Consider the following 16758-nt stretch of genomic DNA (forward strand, 5'->3'; position numbering starts at 1 on the left):
CTGCGGTGCGGGACTCGTGCTCCTGGACTCGAGGGCACCGGTCACGGTGTGCTCTCCCTGCAGCGTGCGGGGCCTGGGGTCAGCCCCGTGTGGAGCTCCGTCCTGCTTCTGCTGTTGCATGAGTAACGAGGTCCCTTGATGGACCCTGGAGTCTCCAGGCCGGCTGCAGGCTGACACGCGGCTTTGTGAGTAGATCTCAGACCTGCCCAGTTCTACACAGGAGCTTCTTGACAGGTCTATGGATTTCTGAGCCTCACTGGGAAGATGGTCCAGGTGCCGTGATCTGCCGGACACCTGGCTTGCAGGGAGGAGGGCTCTGTGTGGCCATAAAGCTGGAAGAGGCGTCGCGTGAGCGCTGCACGGTGACGGGAGGGCAGGGACAGCGCGCGGGCGGCCGCCCTGTGTCCAGGCTCTGGACAGGAGACACTTTCCCTCATGGAGTCCCCCGTCCAGCCACACCCCACGGTGTTTCTTACACATCAGCGCTGTCTGGCGGACACACCGGATGTTCAGTGTGGCCTGGGCCTGGGGTCCCAGTCGCCAGGGGGTGCTCTCCAGCCGCGCCTGCACCCGTGCAGGCTCGGGGGTCCCCCGCCTCACAGATGGGGGTGGCAAAGCTCTGGCACTGCCTCGTGGGCTGGGCGTGCCCAGCTCGGGGCCCTGTCTTCCAGCTTCCTCCACACAGCTTCTTGTAGGGGGAGGGGGAGGTCTGCACCACCTTACGTGACCTGGAGCGTGACTAGGGTGGGTTTTGAAGCAAATCTGATGGGGTACAAACTGCGGGGGCCGGGAATTGGAACCTTCACCTTGAGCTGCTCCTGCCAGGCTCAGACTGCACAGTGAGGGCCCCGGGTGGGCGGAGATTCATTAGGTGCCGCAGTGAGGCGTGACACAAAGCTCACTGTGAAGCGTGGGTTGAGACAGATGAGCGGGAGATGCCTGGGGCGCCTGGCAGGTGGAGATCCGCGAGGCCACACTGCCCCCCAGCGTCAGGAGGGCGGCAGCTGCTGCTGGCACCAAGGACTTTCCAGAGCAGAGGAGGCGGATGCTGTGTGTGTGTGTGTATGTGTGTGTGCGTGTATGTGTAATGGAGCATGTACATGTGTATGTGTGCACTTGTGCACATATGTGTGTACTTGGGTATCAGAAAGACAGAGGGAGAGAGATGCAGAAAGAACTGGAGAGAGGCAGGATGCTGGGAGGCCCCAGGTTGCTCTTCTGCTGACCCCGTGCCCAGAGCCCCTCTGTCCTTCAGTAATGGTCTGCGGTGCTCATGTGGGGGCGGAGCTGGCTAGACACAGGCGAAGCCAGGCAGGGAGCCTGGCGATGGTTGATGGGAGGTTAGCCCTGGTGGAGAGGTGCGGGAGCCTGGCGATGGTTGATGGGAGGTTAGCCCTGGTGGAGAGGTGTGGTCTCTCCGCCTCTGAGCCCCAAGGCAGAGTGCAGGGACACGAGGGCCAGGGTGGCGTGCCGTCCCGGCCAGCAAGGCCCCGACCCGCGGAGTGTGTTTCTACACCAGGCCCCATGTCTGCGCACACGTCAGCCACTCACAGATGCTGGTTTGGAAAGCGGCCTCCCCGTCCTTGTGTGCACCCCGAGGGCACTGGGCCGGTGGCAGATGGGCTGGGCACTGAAGCCAGGCCCACGGGCGGCTCAGTTCACCCCAGCAGACCCGAGTTGAGGGCCAGCTGCTCTGCTGGCCGCAGGAAGATCGGAGTCTGGCTAATTTACACAGGAGGGGATTTGCTGGAGCCCTCCGGGAGCTTTTGGGGAAGACAAGCACGCTGTGGTGCTCGGAGCTGCGGATGGGCTGTGTGGTCCCCCGTGGCCCAGGCTGCAAGCGCCGTTACCAGGCTGCCGCCGCCGTTGCCAGGCTGCCGCTGCCGTTGCCATGGAGACGGACTGGCTGCTGAGCCCCGCACTCCCCTGGCTTCTTGCAGCTTGGGGGCACGTCTGCCTTGTTACCTGGGGTCAGAACCGTGTTTGATGTCTGCACAGGCTGTGCACCGTGCTGATCCAAATAGCAACGGCCTGTACCGCCATCCCGGCTCATCTCGGCTCTGGAAATGGAGCCTAGGAATGCACACACGTCAATTTCTGTGGCATCAAGGAAACGCTGCTTCTAGGGACATGGCCTGTTCTATCGATGTGCCAGTTAGTCTTTACCCCTAATTGCTAGTGTCTTGTCAAGCATTCATTTGTTAATGGGTGATGATTGTGATTATTGAGTGCAGTGATGATTTGCTCGGAGGTCAGCCGTCCTTCTTCCTGGTCTCCCCAGGCTCACGCGTCTGCCTCCATGGCTGCTCTGGGAAGCCTTGGGTGCCCGCCTGGCCCGCCTCTGTCTTCTTGGCCCTTGTCAACCAGCCTGAGTGTGCTTGCAAGGCCGTGGAGCAGGAGCCCCGGAGTTGGGTGTGGGCCCGCGGTTTCCCTGGGCTGGTGTGAGGCAGGGCCACACAGCTGTCAGATTCACAGCTAAAGGCCGTGGACACGGACTCCGCCCCTGACGGCACCAGCTGAGCGGCGTGCTCGGGCGGAGGTGGTGATTGTCCACGTGAAGGAAGGAAGAGGCTGCGGCTCCAAATGAGGACAGCGCTCTGTGCTGGTAGGAAATGGAGGAAGAAAAGCAAGATGGGCTGCACGGTGGAGCGGTGCTGCTCCCACGGCTGTGGGGATCCTGCCAGTCCCCAGGGCGGGCCTGGCGCCGTGGGAGGGGCTGGGACTGCCCTCCCGATCAGGCACAGCCGTGAGCTCCCGGCCACCGGCTGTCTGGCCAGGCTGGGGACATTCTGCTCTCCCTGGACCCCACGGTGGCATTGGGATGGCCTGAGGCTGGCCAAGCCTGACCCAGCGTGTCCTGCCTGTGGCTCCCATGGCCGCCAGGGTGTCCTGTTGACCCCTGAGCCTGCCTCTGGGTTTCCACGGTTACCCCCCCCCCCCCAGTCCTCTGTCACACGTCTCCCTGCAGTGGGCATGCCCGGTGTGTGATGGATTATCCACCATCATCTCCGTGATCGATCGGCTCCTTCTGCAGCATGGGACTCTGGGAGCAGCTTAGCTGTTCCAGGATATTCTAGTTGGGTCAGGAAGCTCCTGAGAGGCATCATGGGTCGCCCAGTTTTACTCTCGACTGAAGGCCTGGGCAGGGCACGCGTGGGTCAGTGCCACGCAGGCCTGCTGTCACAGGAGGCTCAGCCAATTGCCACGGGCTCCTCTGCAGGCTTCACTGATGTCCTTTGACAAGGACTGGCTTCTGTCCTTGCTGAGAGCACTGTGTGACGCCGGCGTGGAGCAGCCGGGAAGAAGGGGCGCCGGGGAACCATCCCCACCCCAGCCTCTGTGGCTGCCGGCCCCGCGTGCGGCCTTCCTGTCACAACTGCGGGCTGCACCGGCCGACCGGTGCAGTGCCCTGCTGGTGTCGGCAAGGCTGGGACAGGAGGCTGCTTCCGGCCACCCTGGCTTGGCCTGGAGACCACGCTTTCTGGTGGTGGAAGCAGCTATCCTTGGATGGACGCTGAGAAGCACAGATGAATTCTCCAAGCCTTTGCACAGCCAAGCTCTGCCAGAGACGCTGGGACGACGTGTGTGCTCACAGGCACCGCGAGTGTGGCTCTTCTGGGCTTCCATCCTCAGGCAGTGCTGGGCGTAGTGCTGCCCACAGTTCTCCAGTGATCCCCAAGCCCTGAACTGACGTCCAGTGGGGAGAGAGGAGGCCATGCTATCACTGGCAGGCGCTGACCTGGGCAAGCACGGCTCTGCCACATAGCCTGTCACCGGCACAGCCTGTCACCTGTCACCCGGCACAGCCTGTCACCTGTCACCCTGCACAGCCACCCGTCACCCTGCACAGCCCCCGTCACCCTGCACAGTCACCCGTCACCCTGCACAGCCCCCCGTCACCCTGCACAGCCACCCGTCACACTGCACAGCCACCTGTCACCCTGCACAGTCACCCGTCACCCTGCACAGTCACCTGTCACCCTGCACAATCACCCGTCACCCTGCACAGCCACCCGTCACCCTGCACAGCCACCCGTCACCCTGCACAGCCACCCGTCACCCTGCACAGTCACCCGTCACCCTGCACAGCCACCCGTCACCCTGCACAGCCACCCGTCACCCTGCACAGTCACCTGTCACCCTGCACAGCCAGCCACCTGTCACCCTGCACAGCCTGTCACCCTGCACAGTCACCCGTCACCCTGCACATTCACCCGTCACCCTGCACATTCACCCGTCACCCTGCACAGTCACCCGTCACCCTGCACAGTCACCCGTCACCCTGCACAGCCACCCGTCACCCTGCACAGCCACCCGTCACCCTGCACAGTCACCCGTCACCCTGCACAGTCAACTGTCACCCTGCACAGTCACCCGTCACCCTGCACAGTCAGCCACCTGTCACCCTGCACAGTCACCCGTCACCCTGCACAGTCAACTGTCACCCTGCACAGTCACCCGTCACCCTGCACAGTCAGCCACCTGTCACCCTGCACAGCCACCCGTCACCCTGCACAGCCTCCCGTCACCCTGCACAGCCACCCGTCACCCTGCACAGTCACCTGTCACCCTGCACAGTCACCTGTCACCCTGCACAGCCACCTGTCACCATGCACAGCCACCTGTCACCCTGCACAGTCACCCGTCACCCTGCACAGCCACCTGTCACCCTGCACAGCCACCTGTCACCCTGCACAGTCACCTGTCACCCTGCACAGTCACCCGTCACCCTGCACAGTCACCCGTCACCCCGCACATTCACCTGTCACCCTGCACAGTCACCCGTCACCCTGCACAGCCTGTCACCCTGCACAGCCACCTGTCACCCTGCATAGTCACCTGTCACCCTGCACAGTCACCCGTCACCTGTCACCCTGCAAAGCCACCCGTCACCCTGCACAGTCACCCGTCACCCTGCACAGTCACCTGTCACCCTGCACAGTCACCCATCACCCTGCACAGTCACCCGTCAACCTGCACAGCCACCCGTCACCCCGTACAGTCACCCGTCACCCTGCAGTCACCTGTCACCCTGCACAGTCACCCGTCACCCTGCACAGTCACCCGTCACCCTGCACAGCCACCCGTCACCCTGCACAGCCTGTCACCCTGCACAGTCACCTGTCACCCTGCACAGTCACCTGTCACCCTGCACAGCCTGTCACCCTGCACAGTCACCCGTCACCCTGCACAGTCACCCGTCACCCTGCACAGCCACCTGTCACCCTGCACAGCCACCTGTCACCCTGCACAGTCAGTCACCTGTCACTCTGCACAGTCACCTGTCACCCTGCACAGTCACCCGTCACCCTGCACAGTCACCCGTCACCCTGCACAGCCACCTGTCACCCTGCACAGTCACCTGTCACCCTGCACAGCCACCTGTCACCCTGCACAGTCACCTGTCACCCTGCACAGCCTGTCACCCTGCACAGCCACCTGTCACCCTGCACAGTCACCCGTCACCCTGCACAGCCACCCGTCACCCTGCACAGTCACCCGTCACCCTGCACAGCCACCTGTCACCCCGCACAGTCACCTGTCACCCTGCACAGCCTGTCACCCTGCACAGCCACCTGTCACCCTGCACAGCCACCTGTCACCCTGCACAGTCACCTGTCACCCTGCACAGCCACCTGTCACCCTGCACAGTCACCTGTCACCCTGCACAGCCTGTCACCCTGCACAGCCACTTGTCACCCTGCACAGTCACCTGTCACCCTGCACAGCCACCTGTCACCCTGCACAGTCAGTCACCTGTCACTCTGCACAGTCACCCGTCACCCTGCACAGCCACCCGTCACCCTGCACAGCCACCCGTCACCCTGCACAGCCACCCGTCACCCTGCACAGTCACCCGTCACCCTGCACAGCCACCCGTCACCCTGCACAGCCACCCGTCACCCTGCACAGTCACCCGTCACCCTGCACAGCCACCCGTCACCCTGCACAGTCACCCGTCACCCTGCACAGCCACCCGTCACCCTGCACAGTCACCCGTCACCCTGCACAGTCACCCGTCACCCTGCACAGCCACCCGTCACCCTGCACAGCCACCTGTCACCCTGCACAGTCAGTCACCTGTCACTCTGCACAGTCACCCGTCACCCTGCACAGTCACCCGTCACCCTGCACAGTCACCCGTCACCCTGCACAGCCACCTGTCACCCTGCACAGTCACCTGTCACCCTGCACAGCCACCTGTCACCCTGCACAGTCACCTGTCACCCTGCACAGCCTGTCACCCTGCACAGCCACCTGTCACCCTGCACAGTCACCTGTCACCCTGCACAGCCACCCGTCACCCTGCACAGTCACCCGTCACCCTGCACAGCCACCTGTCACCCTGCACAGTCACCTGTCACCCTGCACAGCCTGTCACCCTGCACAGCCACCTGTCACCCTGCACAGCCACCTGTCACCCTGCACAGTCACCTGTCACCCTGCACAGCCACCTGTCACCCTGCACAGTCACCTGTCACCCTGCACAGCCTGTCACCCTGCACAGCCACTTGTCACCCTGCACAGTCACCTGTCACCCTGCACAGCCACCTGTCACCCTGCACAGTCAGTCACCTGTCACTCTGCACAGTCACCTGTCACCCTGCACAGCCACCCGTCACCCTGCACAGCCACCCGTCACCCTGCACAGCCACCCGTCACCCTGCACAGTCACCCGTCACCCTGCACAGCCACCCGTCACCCTGCACAGCCACCCGTCACCCTGCACAGTCACCCGTCACCCTGCACAGCCACCCGTCACCCTGCACAGTCACCCGTCACCCTGCACAGCCACCTGTCACCCTGCACAGTCACCCGTCACCCTGCACAGTCACCCGTCACCCTGCACAGCCACCCGTCACCCTGCACAGTCACCCGTCACCCTGCACAGACACCCGTCAGCCTGCACAGCCACCTGTCACCCTGCACAGTCACCTGTCACCCTGCACAGCCACCTGTCACCCTGCACAGTCACCCGTCACCCTGCACAGCCACCCGTCACCCTGCACAGTCACCCGTCACCCTGCACAGCCACCCGTCACCCTGCACAGTCACCCGTCACCCTGCACAGCCACCCGTCACCCTGCACAGTCACCCGTCACCCTGCACAGTCACCCGTCACCCTGCACAGTCAGTCACCTGTCACTCTGCACAGCCACCTGTCACCCTGCACAGTCACCTGTCACCCTGCACAGCCACCTGTCACCCTGCACAGTCAGTCACCTGTCACTCTGCACAGCCACCTGTCACCCTGCACAGTCACCCGTCACCCTGCACAGTCACCCGTCACCTTGCACAGCCACCTGTCACCCTGCACAGTCAGCCACCTGTCACCCTGCACAGCCACCTGTCACCCTGCACAGTCAGCCACCTGTCACCCTGCACAGTCACCTGTCACCCTGCACAGTCACCTGTCACCCTGCACAGTCACCTGTCACCGTGCAATTCAGTCGCCCATCACTCATCCTGCACCTTCAGTCACTGCACCATTCTGCACAGTCACCTGCACAGCCGGTCACCCTGTCGCCCTGCACAGCACAGTCAGGCACTCTGCACATCCAGTCACATGGTCACCCTGCACAGCCAGTCACCCGCACGGCTGTCACCCATGTCGCCGGTCATCCCAGGAGGAAGAGGCTTCATAAAGCACCTTTCACTTCCTCAGTGTCAGTGCCTAGCGCCCAGCCTGGCTTCTCTGTCCTAAGGGCCCTGTTTGTCACCCAGTGACCGCAGGCTCTCTACGTGTGTGCTTCTGGGTGAGGCTCTGCTTTCTCTCCCCTCCCAGCTCACTGGAGGAGCAAGAAGCTCCCCAGTGCAGCTCATAAGAAGACAGACGGCTACTTCACCAGCCCAAGGAAGAGCCAGAGCCAGAGATGGAGCTAGAGAGATAGGACAGGGGAGAAGAGGGGGAATGGAGGAGAGGAGAGGGAAGGACAGGCGAGGGGAGGAAAAAGAAGAGGGGAAAGAAGGGGAGAGGAGGACAGGGGAGGGGAGAATAGGAGAGGGGAGGAGAGGATGGGGGAGGGGGGGCCAGGGGAGGGGGAATAGGAGAGAGGAGGAAGGGAGGGGAGGATGGAGGAAGGGAGGGGAGAGGAGGGAAATTATAAGTGTGTGAGTGGTCTTTGGGATTTTCACAAGATGCTGGTAGCTTAGCTTTAGCTCAGAACTTTAGATCAGGTACTGGCTAGGTAGAGGTGTGGGGTTCAGGCCAGGCCAGGGTGAGATGTGGGGTGTTGCTCATGGGGTGTTGCTCATGGGTGTTGCTCGTGGGGTGTTGCTCATGGGTGTTGTTCATGGGGTGTTGCTCGTGGATGTTGCTCATGGGGTGTTGCTCATGGGGTGTTGCTCATGGGTGTTGTTCATGGGGTATTGCTCGTGGATGTTGCTCATGGGGTGTTGCTCATGGGGTGTTGCTCGTGGGTGTTGTTCATGGGGTGTTGCTCATGGGGTGTTGCTCATGGGTGTTGTTCATGGGGTGTTGCTCGTGGATGTTGCTCATGGGGTGTTGCTCATGGGGTGTTGCTCATGGGGTGTTGCTCATGGGGTGTTGCTCATGGGGTGTTGCTCGTGGGTGTTGTTCATGGGGTGTTGCTTGTGGATGTTGCTCATGGGGTGTTGCTCATGGGGTGTTGCTTGTGGGTATTGCTCATGGGGTGTTGCTCATGGGTGTTGCTCATGGGTGTTGCTCATGGGGTGTTGCTCGTGGGGTGTTGCTCATGGGGTGTTGCTCATGGGGCTTGTTCATGGGGTGTTGCTCATGGGTGTTGTTCATGGGGTGTTGCTCGTGGATGTTGCTCATGGGGTGTTGCTCATGGGGTGTTGCTCATGGGGTGTTGCTCATGGGGTGTTGCTCATGGGTGTTGCTCATGGGGTGTTGCTCGTGGGGTGTTGCTCATGGGGTGTTGCTCATGGGGCTTGTTCATGGGGTGTTGCTCATGGGTGTTGTTCATGGGGTGTTGCTCGTGGATGTTGCTCATGGGGTGTTGCTCATGGGGTGTTGCTCATGGGGTGTTGCTCATGGGGTGTTGCTCATGGGGTGTTGCTCGTGGGTGTTGTTCATGGGGTGTTGCTCGTGGATGTTGCTCATGGGGTGTTGCTCATGGGGTGTTGCTTGTGGGTATTGCTCATGGGGTGTTGCTCGTGGGTGTTGCTCATGGGTGTTGCTCATGGGGTGTTGCTCGTGGGGTGTTGCTCATGGGGTGTTGCTCATGGGGCTTGTTCATGGGGTGTTGCTCATGGGTGTTGTTCATGGGGTGTTGCTCGTGGATGTTGCTCATGGGGTGTTGCTCATGGGGTGTTGCTCATGGGGTGTTGCTCATGGGGTGTTGCTCATGGGTGTTGCTCATGGGGTGTTGCTCGTGGGGTGTTGCTCATGGGGTGTTGCTCATGGGGCTTGTTCATGGGGTGTTGCTCATGGGTGTTGTTCATGGGGTGTTGCTCGTGGATGTTGCTCATGGGGTGTTGCTCATGGGGTGTTGCTCATGGGGTGTTGCTCATGGGGTGTTGCTCGTGGGTGTTGTTCATGGGGTGTTGCTCCTGGATGTTGCTCATGGGGTGTTGCTCATGGGGTGTTGCTTGTGGGTATTGCTCATGGGGTGTTGCTCATGGGTGTTGCTCATGGGTGTTGCTCATGGGGTGTTGCTCGTGGGGTGTTGCTCATGGGGTGTTGCTCATGGGGTGTTGCTCATGGGGTGTTGCTTGTGGGTATTGCTCATGGGGTGTTGCTCATGGGGTGTTGCTCATGGGGTGTTGCTCATGGGGTGTTGCTCATGGGGTGTTGCTCGTGGATGTTGCTCATGGGGTGTTGCTCATGGGGTGTTGCTTGTGGGTGTTGCTCATGGGGTGTTGCTCATGGGTATTGCTCATGGGGTGTTGCTCATGGGGTGTTGCTCATGAGGTGTTGCTCGTGGGGTGTTGTTCATGGGGTGTTGCTCATGGGGTGTTGCTCATGGGTGTTGCTCATGGGTGTTGCTCATGGGGTGTTGCTCGTGGGGTGTTGCTTGTGGGTATTGCTCATGGAGTGTTGCTCGTGGGGTGTTGCTCGTGGGTGTTGCTCATGGGGTGTTGCTCGTGGGGTGTTGTTCATGGGGTGTTGCTCATGGGGTGTTTTGCTCGTGGGTGTTGCTCGTGGATGTTGCTCATGGGGTGTTGCTCATGGGGTGTTGCTTGTGGGTGTTGCTCATGGGGTGTTGCTCATGGGGTGTTGTTCATGGGGTATTGTTCATGGGGTGTTGCTCATGGGGTGTTGCTCATGGGGTGTTGCTCATGGGGTGTTGCTCATGGGTGTTGCTCATGGGGTGTTGCTCGTGGGGTATTGCTCGTGGGGTGTTGCTCATGGGGTGTTGCTCATGGGTGTTGCTCATGGGTGTTGCTCATGGGGCTTGCTCATGGGGTATTGCTCGTGGGGTATTGCTCGTGGGGTGTTGCTCATGGGGTGTTGCTCATGGGTGTTGCTCATGGGTATTGCTCATGGGTGTTGCTCATGGGGCTTGCTCATGGGGTATTGCTCGTGGGGTATTGCTCGTGGGGTGTTGCTCATGGGGTGTTGCTCATGGGGTATTGCTCATGGGGTGTTGCTCATGGGTGTTGCTCATGGGGTGTTGCTCGTGGGGTGTTGCTCATGGGGTGTTGCTCATGGGGTGTTGCTCATGGGGTGTTGCTCATGGGGTGTTGCTCATGGGTGTTGCTCATGGGGTGTTGCTCATGGGGTATTGCTCGTGGGGTGTTGCTCATGGGTGTTGCTCATGGGGTGTTGCTCATGGGGCTTGCTCATGGGGTATTGCTCATGGGGTGTTGCTCATGGGGTGTTGCTCATGGGGTGTTGCTCGTGGGGTGTTGCTCATGGGTATTGCTCATGGGGTGTTGCTCGTGGGGTGTTGCTCATGGGTGTTGCTCATGGAGTGTTGCTCATGGGTGTTGCTCATGGGGTGTTGCTCATGGGTGTTGCTCATGGGGTGTTGCTCATGGGGTATTGCTCGTGGGGTGTTGCTCATGGGTGTTGCTCATGGGGTGTTGCTCATGGGGCTTGCTCATGGGGTGTTGCTCATGGGGTGTTGCTCGTGGGGTGTTGCTCATGGGGTGTTGCTCATGGGGTATTGCTCGTGGATGTTGCTCATGGGTGTTGTTCATGGGGTGTTGCTCGTGGGGTGTTGCTCATGGGGTGTTGCTCATGGGGTGTTTTGCTCATGGGTGTTGCTCGTGGGGTGTTGCTCATGGGGTGTTGCTCATGGGGTGTTGCTCATGAGGTATTGCTCGTGGATGTTGCTCATGGGTGTTGCTCATGGGGCTTGCTCATGGGGTGTTGCTCGTGGGGTGTTGCTCATGGGGTGTTGCTCGTGGGGTGTTGCTCATGGGGCTTGCTCATGGGGTGTTGCTCATGGGGTGTTGCTCATGGGGCTTGCTCATGGGGTGTTGCTCGTGGGGTGTTGCTCATGGGGCTTGCTCATGGGGTGTTGCTCATGGGGTGTTGCTCATGGGGCTTGCTCATGGGGTGTTGTTCATGGGGTGTTGCTCATGGGGTGTTGCTCATGGGGTGTTGCTCATGGGGTGTTGCTCATGGGTATTGCTCATGGGGTGTTGCTCATGGGGTGTTGCTCGTGGGTGTTGCTCATGGGGTGTTGCTCATGGGGTGTTGCTCGTGGCGTGTTGCTCATGGGGTGTTGCTCATGGGGTGTTGCTCGTGGGGTGTTGCTCGTGGGGTGTTGCTCATGGGGTGTTGCTCATGGGGTGTTGCTCATGGGGTGTTGCTTGTGGGTGTTGCTCGTGGGGTGTTGCTCATGGGGCTTGCTCATGGGGGTTGCTCATGGGTATTGCTCATGGGGTGTTGCTCATGGGGTGTTGCTCATGGGTTGTTGTTCATGGGGTGTTGTTCATGGGGTGTTGCTCATGGGGTGTTGCTCATGGTGTTTTGCTCGTGGGTGTTGCTCATGGGGTGTTGCTCATGGGGTGTTGCTCATGGGGTGTTGCTCATGGTGTTTTGCTCGTGGGTGTTGCTCATGGGGTGTTGCTCATGGGGTGTTGCTCATGGGGTGTTGCTCATGGGGTGTTGCTCGTGGGTGTTGCTCATGGGGTGTTGCTCGTGGGGTGTTGCTCATGGGGCTTGCTCCTGGGGTTTCTTTTGCTGGCCCAGGGCCCTGGCTGGCAGGCCATACGTGCAGGAGACAGTGGCCGCTATAGAACTTGGGTCTGGGAAGGCTGCTGCCCCACCCCCTTGTTCACGGCCCTTGTGACATCACACAGGCAACGTTCCGTTTCCTATAAATTGCCATGGAGTCAGTTCTGAGCACCAAAGGATCCTGGCTGGCTGTGGGGAGCAAGGATCGAGCCCTGAGCTCCGGCTTGGACCTCTGGGTGAGCTCTAGCACCATTCACTGTTAATAAACAACGTGCTATTTTAAGTCGACATCAGAAGCACAGGGCAAGAGCAAAACTGATGTCAAGCTGGCCTAGAGCACGGGACACCTTGGCAAGGTGGCGTGGGATGGGTGTCCCTTTGGAGCTGCTGCGTGGACACTGGGCGGGGCTGCGGGGCTGGGTGGGTGGGCCTGAGCCCTGCTGGAACAAATTTTAGTTTTGACTTTGGTCTTTCAAAAATCTCTAAGCAGGGCTGGGAAGGGGGCTCAGTGGTAGAGCGCTTGCCTTGCATGCATGAGGCCCTGGGTTTGATTCCTCAGCACCACATAAGCAGAAAAAGCTGGACGTGGCACTGTGGCTCAAGTGGTAGAGTGTTAGCCTTGAGCTGAAGAGTTGAGGGACAGCGCCCAGGCCCAGAGTTCAGGCCCCATGACTGACCGTCCCCCCCCAAAAAAAACCTAAGTATTTCCAGGGTCCCGTGGCTCATATCTGTAATCTTAGCTATGTAGGAGGCTGAGAATGGGAGAATCCCAATTTGAGACCAGCAGAAACAGTCTCGAATTCTTTCTCAGCTCAGAGCCGTGGTTTGTTCCAGCTGCAGGCTTGGCAGGGAGTGCCCTGTTTGTCATAAACAACCAGCACAAGAAGGGGGCTAGAGATGGAGCCAGTGGTAGTACAAGGCCCAAGTTCACATCTCTGTACCCAAACTCAAGCCAGACATAAGCCTTGAGCGCCAGGGAAGCGGCTTTCTATTGACTGGAGAGCCACGCGGCTCTGCCCCAGCATGCTCCAGCTGTCCTAGATGGAAACCCCCTTTCTCCTCTTCCTCCTGCTCTTCCTCGTCCTTGAGCTCAAGGCCAGTGCTCTGTCACTCAAGGCACAGTTCCACTTCCGGCTTTTTTGGTGGTTAATGGGAGATGAGAATCATGGGCTTTCCTGCCTGGACTGACTTCAAACATGATCCCCAGATGTCAGCCTCCTGAACGGCTGGGATCAGGCGAATGCCACTGGTGCCTGGCGAGTCTGCTGCTTTTATTCCCCGCAGATCTGGGCTTCACTCCAAGCTGCTTCGCCCTTCCTCGGCCGCAGGCTGTCTGCCTTTGGGAGCATGCCCCGACCAGAGCAGCCTGTCTGGCTGTCAGAGCTTTGCACACGTCCCCTTCTTTTAAGGTGACCCCCATAGGCGGAAGCAGTGCCGCCCTGCGGGTGCTCGGCGCGGTTGTGCCTTGTCTGTCCTCCGTCAGGCCACCCACACTGCTGGCCACCGGCTGGCCAGACACCGTGGGAAATGTGGGCCCCCAGCCTCAGCAGGGGACGCCGGGAGGCTCAGCCACAGAGGTGTGACGCTGGAGGCTTTTCCCCACAGGCCCACGGGAGAAAGGTGGAGGCCCCACTCAGTTCCGGCTCCACGCCCTTCCTCTACGGGATGTCGGCTGGGTTTGTGTTTGTTTTGAGACACATCAGGGACAATGAGCCAGGAGCTGGGTGGCGTCACGGGGTTTTGACCTCAACCCACCAACCCACCAAGGACAGACCTGCCTTCCTTCTCTTTTTAAAAACAATTTTTATAAAGTTATAAAGTTGATGTACAGGGGTGACAGTTATGTAAGTCCAGTAGAGTATGTTTCTGCTGGGCACCTGTGGCTCACGCCTGTCATCCTAGCTACTCAGGAGGCTGAGATCTGAGGATCACAGTTCAAAGCCAGCCTGGGCAGTAAAATCTGTGAGACTCTTATCTCCACTAAACCACCAAAAACTGGAAATGGTGCTGTGGCTCAAGTGGTAGAACGCCCACCTTGAGCTAAAGAGCTTAGGGACAGCCCCAGGCCTCAAGCCTCATGACCAACAAAAAAAGAAAGGTCTCCTGTTGGGAAGGAAGGGGAGGGCTCGGCCTAACCTGACCAGGGCAGCTGCACAACCTGTCAGCTGCCAGTCAGGAGCCTGGCACTGGGTAGGGCGAGTTAGCAGCCGTGGGTGGGAGGAGAAACAGCAGCGGCCTGGGGTTCAGGCTCAGAGAGACCAGGACTCCAGCTCCAGTGCTCAGGAAACAGGCAGGAAAGATGCTCCTCTGAGCCCCTCTCCCAGCTGCCAGAAACTCTGCCCCCTCTAACCTCTTCCTGTGTGTGAGCTTCTCAGGGCGGAGGTGAGGTGCAGGCTGGCGGGAGGGGCTGTGGGGTGCTCAGCCACGCTGCCCTGGGCTCCCTGCCTGGCCCAGGCCCCTGCGCCCGGTTGGCCTGTGGCCCTCGGCGTCCTCCTGCCTGGCCCAGGCCCCTGCGCCCGGGCGGCCTGTGGCCCCCTGCGTCCTCCTGTCTTCTGAAGCTGGCTCAAAGGCAGCTTTGATTCTTTCTGTGCGCATCTCTGCTGCTTCTGAGATAAACAGATCCCCATCCACTCACCAGCTCCAACCAGGGCGATCACAGGCGCAGATTCACTGCCAGACCAGCCACACCCAGGAGCCCGCTCCGCCCACGCCGAGGGAGCTTCTGCTGCTTCTGTGGCAGCCAGGCCCTTGCTGGGAGACGCCCGCGCCCGGGGCCCCAGGGACTGGACAATGTTAATGGAGTGCCCATCTCCACACCCCAAGTTCCCCAGGGCCCGGCATCACTGTGGCACTGTGCAGCTTCATCCCTCCCTGTCCCTGTCCCTGTCCCTGCACCCACTCTGCCCTGGCCTGTGCTCAGAAGGCAGGGTGAGCTGGGTGCTCGGGCAGCGCTGGCCACGCACAGACACACCAGGTATGATCCCCTAATGCGGCCGGAGGCAGGGATAGGGGACAGGCGGCAGGGAGCTGCCTGCGGGTGGAGGCTGGCAGTAGGATGATGGCTGACTGCAGCCTCGTCCTGGGATGGTCGGAGAGGTCTTATGCCTGTGCATTACTCTATTAGCGCAAGTGAGCGCCCTGCTCTGGCGTAAAGAAGGCTTTTGCTCTGCTAGGTCACCTTTGAGCTTAGGTCCCCGCTCCGGCTCCACCCATGGTCCCAGGGACACGTGGTGGGCAGCGCCACCTGGTGGATCTCTCTGGGATGGCGGCTCCTCGGAGGTGCTTTGTCTTCCAGGTGATGTTGTGAAGCTCTGGTCTGGGCCTTGCACCCGCCGCTCGTGCCTGTTTGTTCTTCAAAGTCTTTTCCCCTCCTGGAAGCCCAGAGCAGGGGTGGAGTGGTGGGGCTACCTAGGGCTGGAGGCCGGCTTGGAGGTGAGGTCCCATGGGCTACACTGAGTTCAGCCCAGCTCCATCTGCTCACACCCTCTGCCCATCCTCCTTGGTGATGTGCTAGGATGTCCCGAGGAAGAGACCCGTGTTCTGAGGCCTGGGGACTTTGTGGAAAGCAAGACGTCGGGGTGTCAGAGACAGAGCACCCCAGCTTGGCTTGCTAAGGCCCGGAGGGGCTGTGACACTGGCTGAGCGGTTACCAGGGGCTGCCTCCTCCCTGGCGCTGTGTGTGTGAGGTGTGTGTGTGTGTGTCCAGGGAGCACTGCCTTCTGTGGCATGGGGGGGGCGCCTGGGATGGCCCAAGAGGCAGCCCCACCCGCCCCCCCCCGCCCCCCCCGCCCCTCCCCGCCCCCCCGCCCCTCCCCGCCCCCCGCCCCGCCCACCCCTCCCCGCCCCCCCCGCCCCCTGCCCTGCCCGCCCCTCCCCGCCCCCCGCCCCCCGCCCCCCCCAGCTCCCACCCACTGGCTCCCTGCCCCCCCTGCACTGTGTTCAGGGGTCCAGCCCAGGCCCCTGAGCTTAAGGGTGTCTCCCTCACCCCCACCCAATCACATCTTTCCCAGGTGTATCAGTGCACCTGTCATACAGCCAAGGAGAGGATACTGGGGCTGTTCCCACCCCGCCCCCAGGAGCCCCCCTTCCCCAGCACTCCTCCCCCTCCCCCTCAGCGCCCCTCCCCCTGGGTGGGTGGCCCGCTCCTGGATCAGGCCAGGCTTCCCGGCCTGAGCTTGCGCCCCTGTGAGGTCCACGCTGCTCTTCACCCTGTCCCGGCCCGGCCAGGCCTGCCTGGCCTTCCCTTGGTGGTTGGTTTCTTTTCCTTTGAACCCGGCAGCCTGGGTCTGATCTGCCCCCGCTCCTCGCTGCAGGCCAAGTCCTCACAAACAGCAGCAGGTCGTAGACACAGATTGCCAGGCGGCCAGAGGTGGGCACAGTAGTCATCTTACCAATCGTGTTTATGATTTTGTTCCTTTTTTTATGTTTATAATAGTACTGGGGCTTGAACTCAGAGCCTCATGTTTGCTTGGCTTGATTGCTTGGCTGGTGGTCTACCACTTGAACCATACCCCTATCTTTGCTTTTTGATGGTTCTTTTGGGGTTTCCTGGACTTCTCTGCTCAGGTTGTCTTCACACTGTGGTTCTCCAGCCTCCCGAGTGAGAGAGGCTCCTCCCTCCCTTCCTCCCTGTCTCCCTTCCT

Source organism: Dipodomys spectabilis, unplaced genomic scaffold (assembly GCF_019054845.1).
Source record: "Dipodomys spectabilis isolate Male_0828 unplaced genomic scaffold, ASM1905484v1 ptg000066l, whole genome shotgun sequence".
Classification (NCBI taxonomy): Eukaryota; Metazoa; Chordata; class Mammalia; order Rodentia; family Heteromyidae; genus Dipodomys; species Dipodomys spectabilis.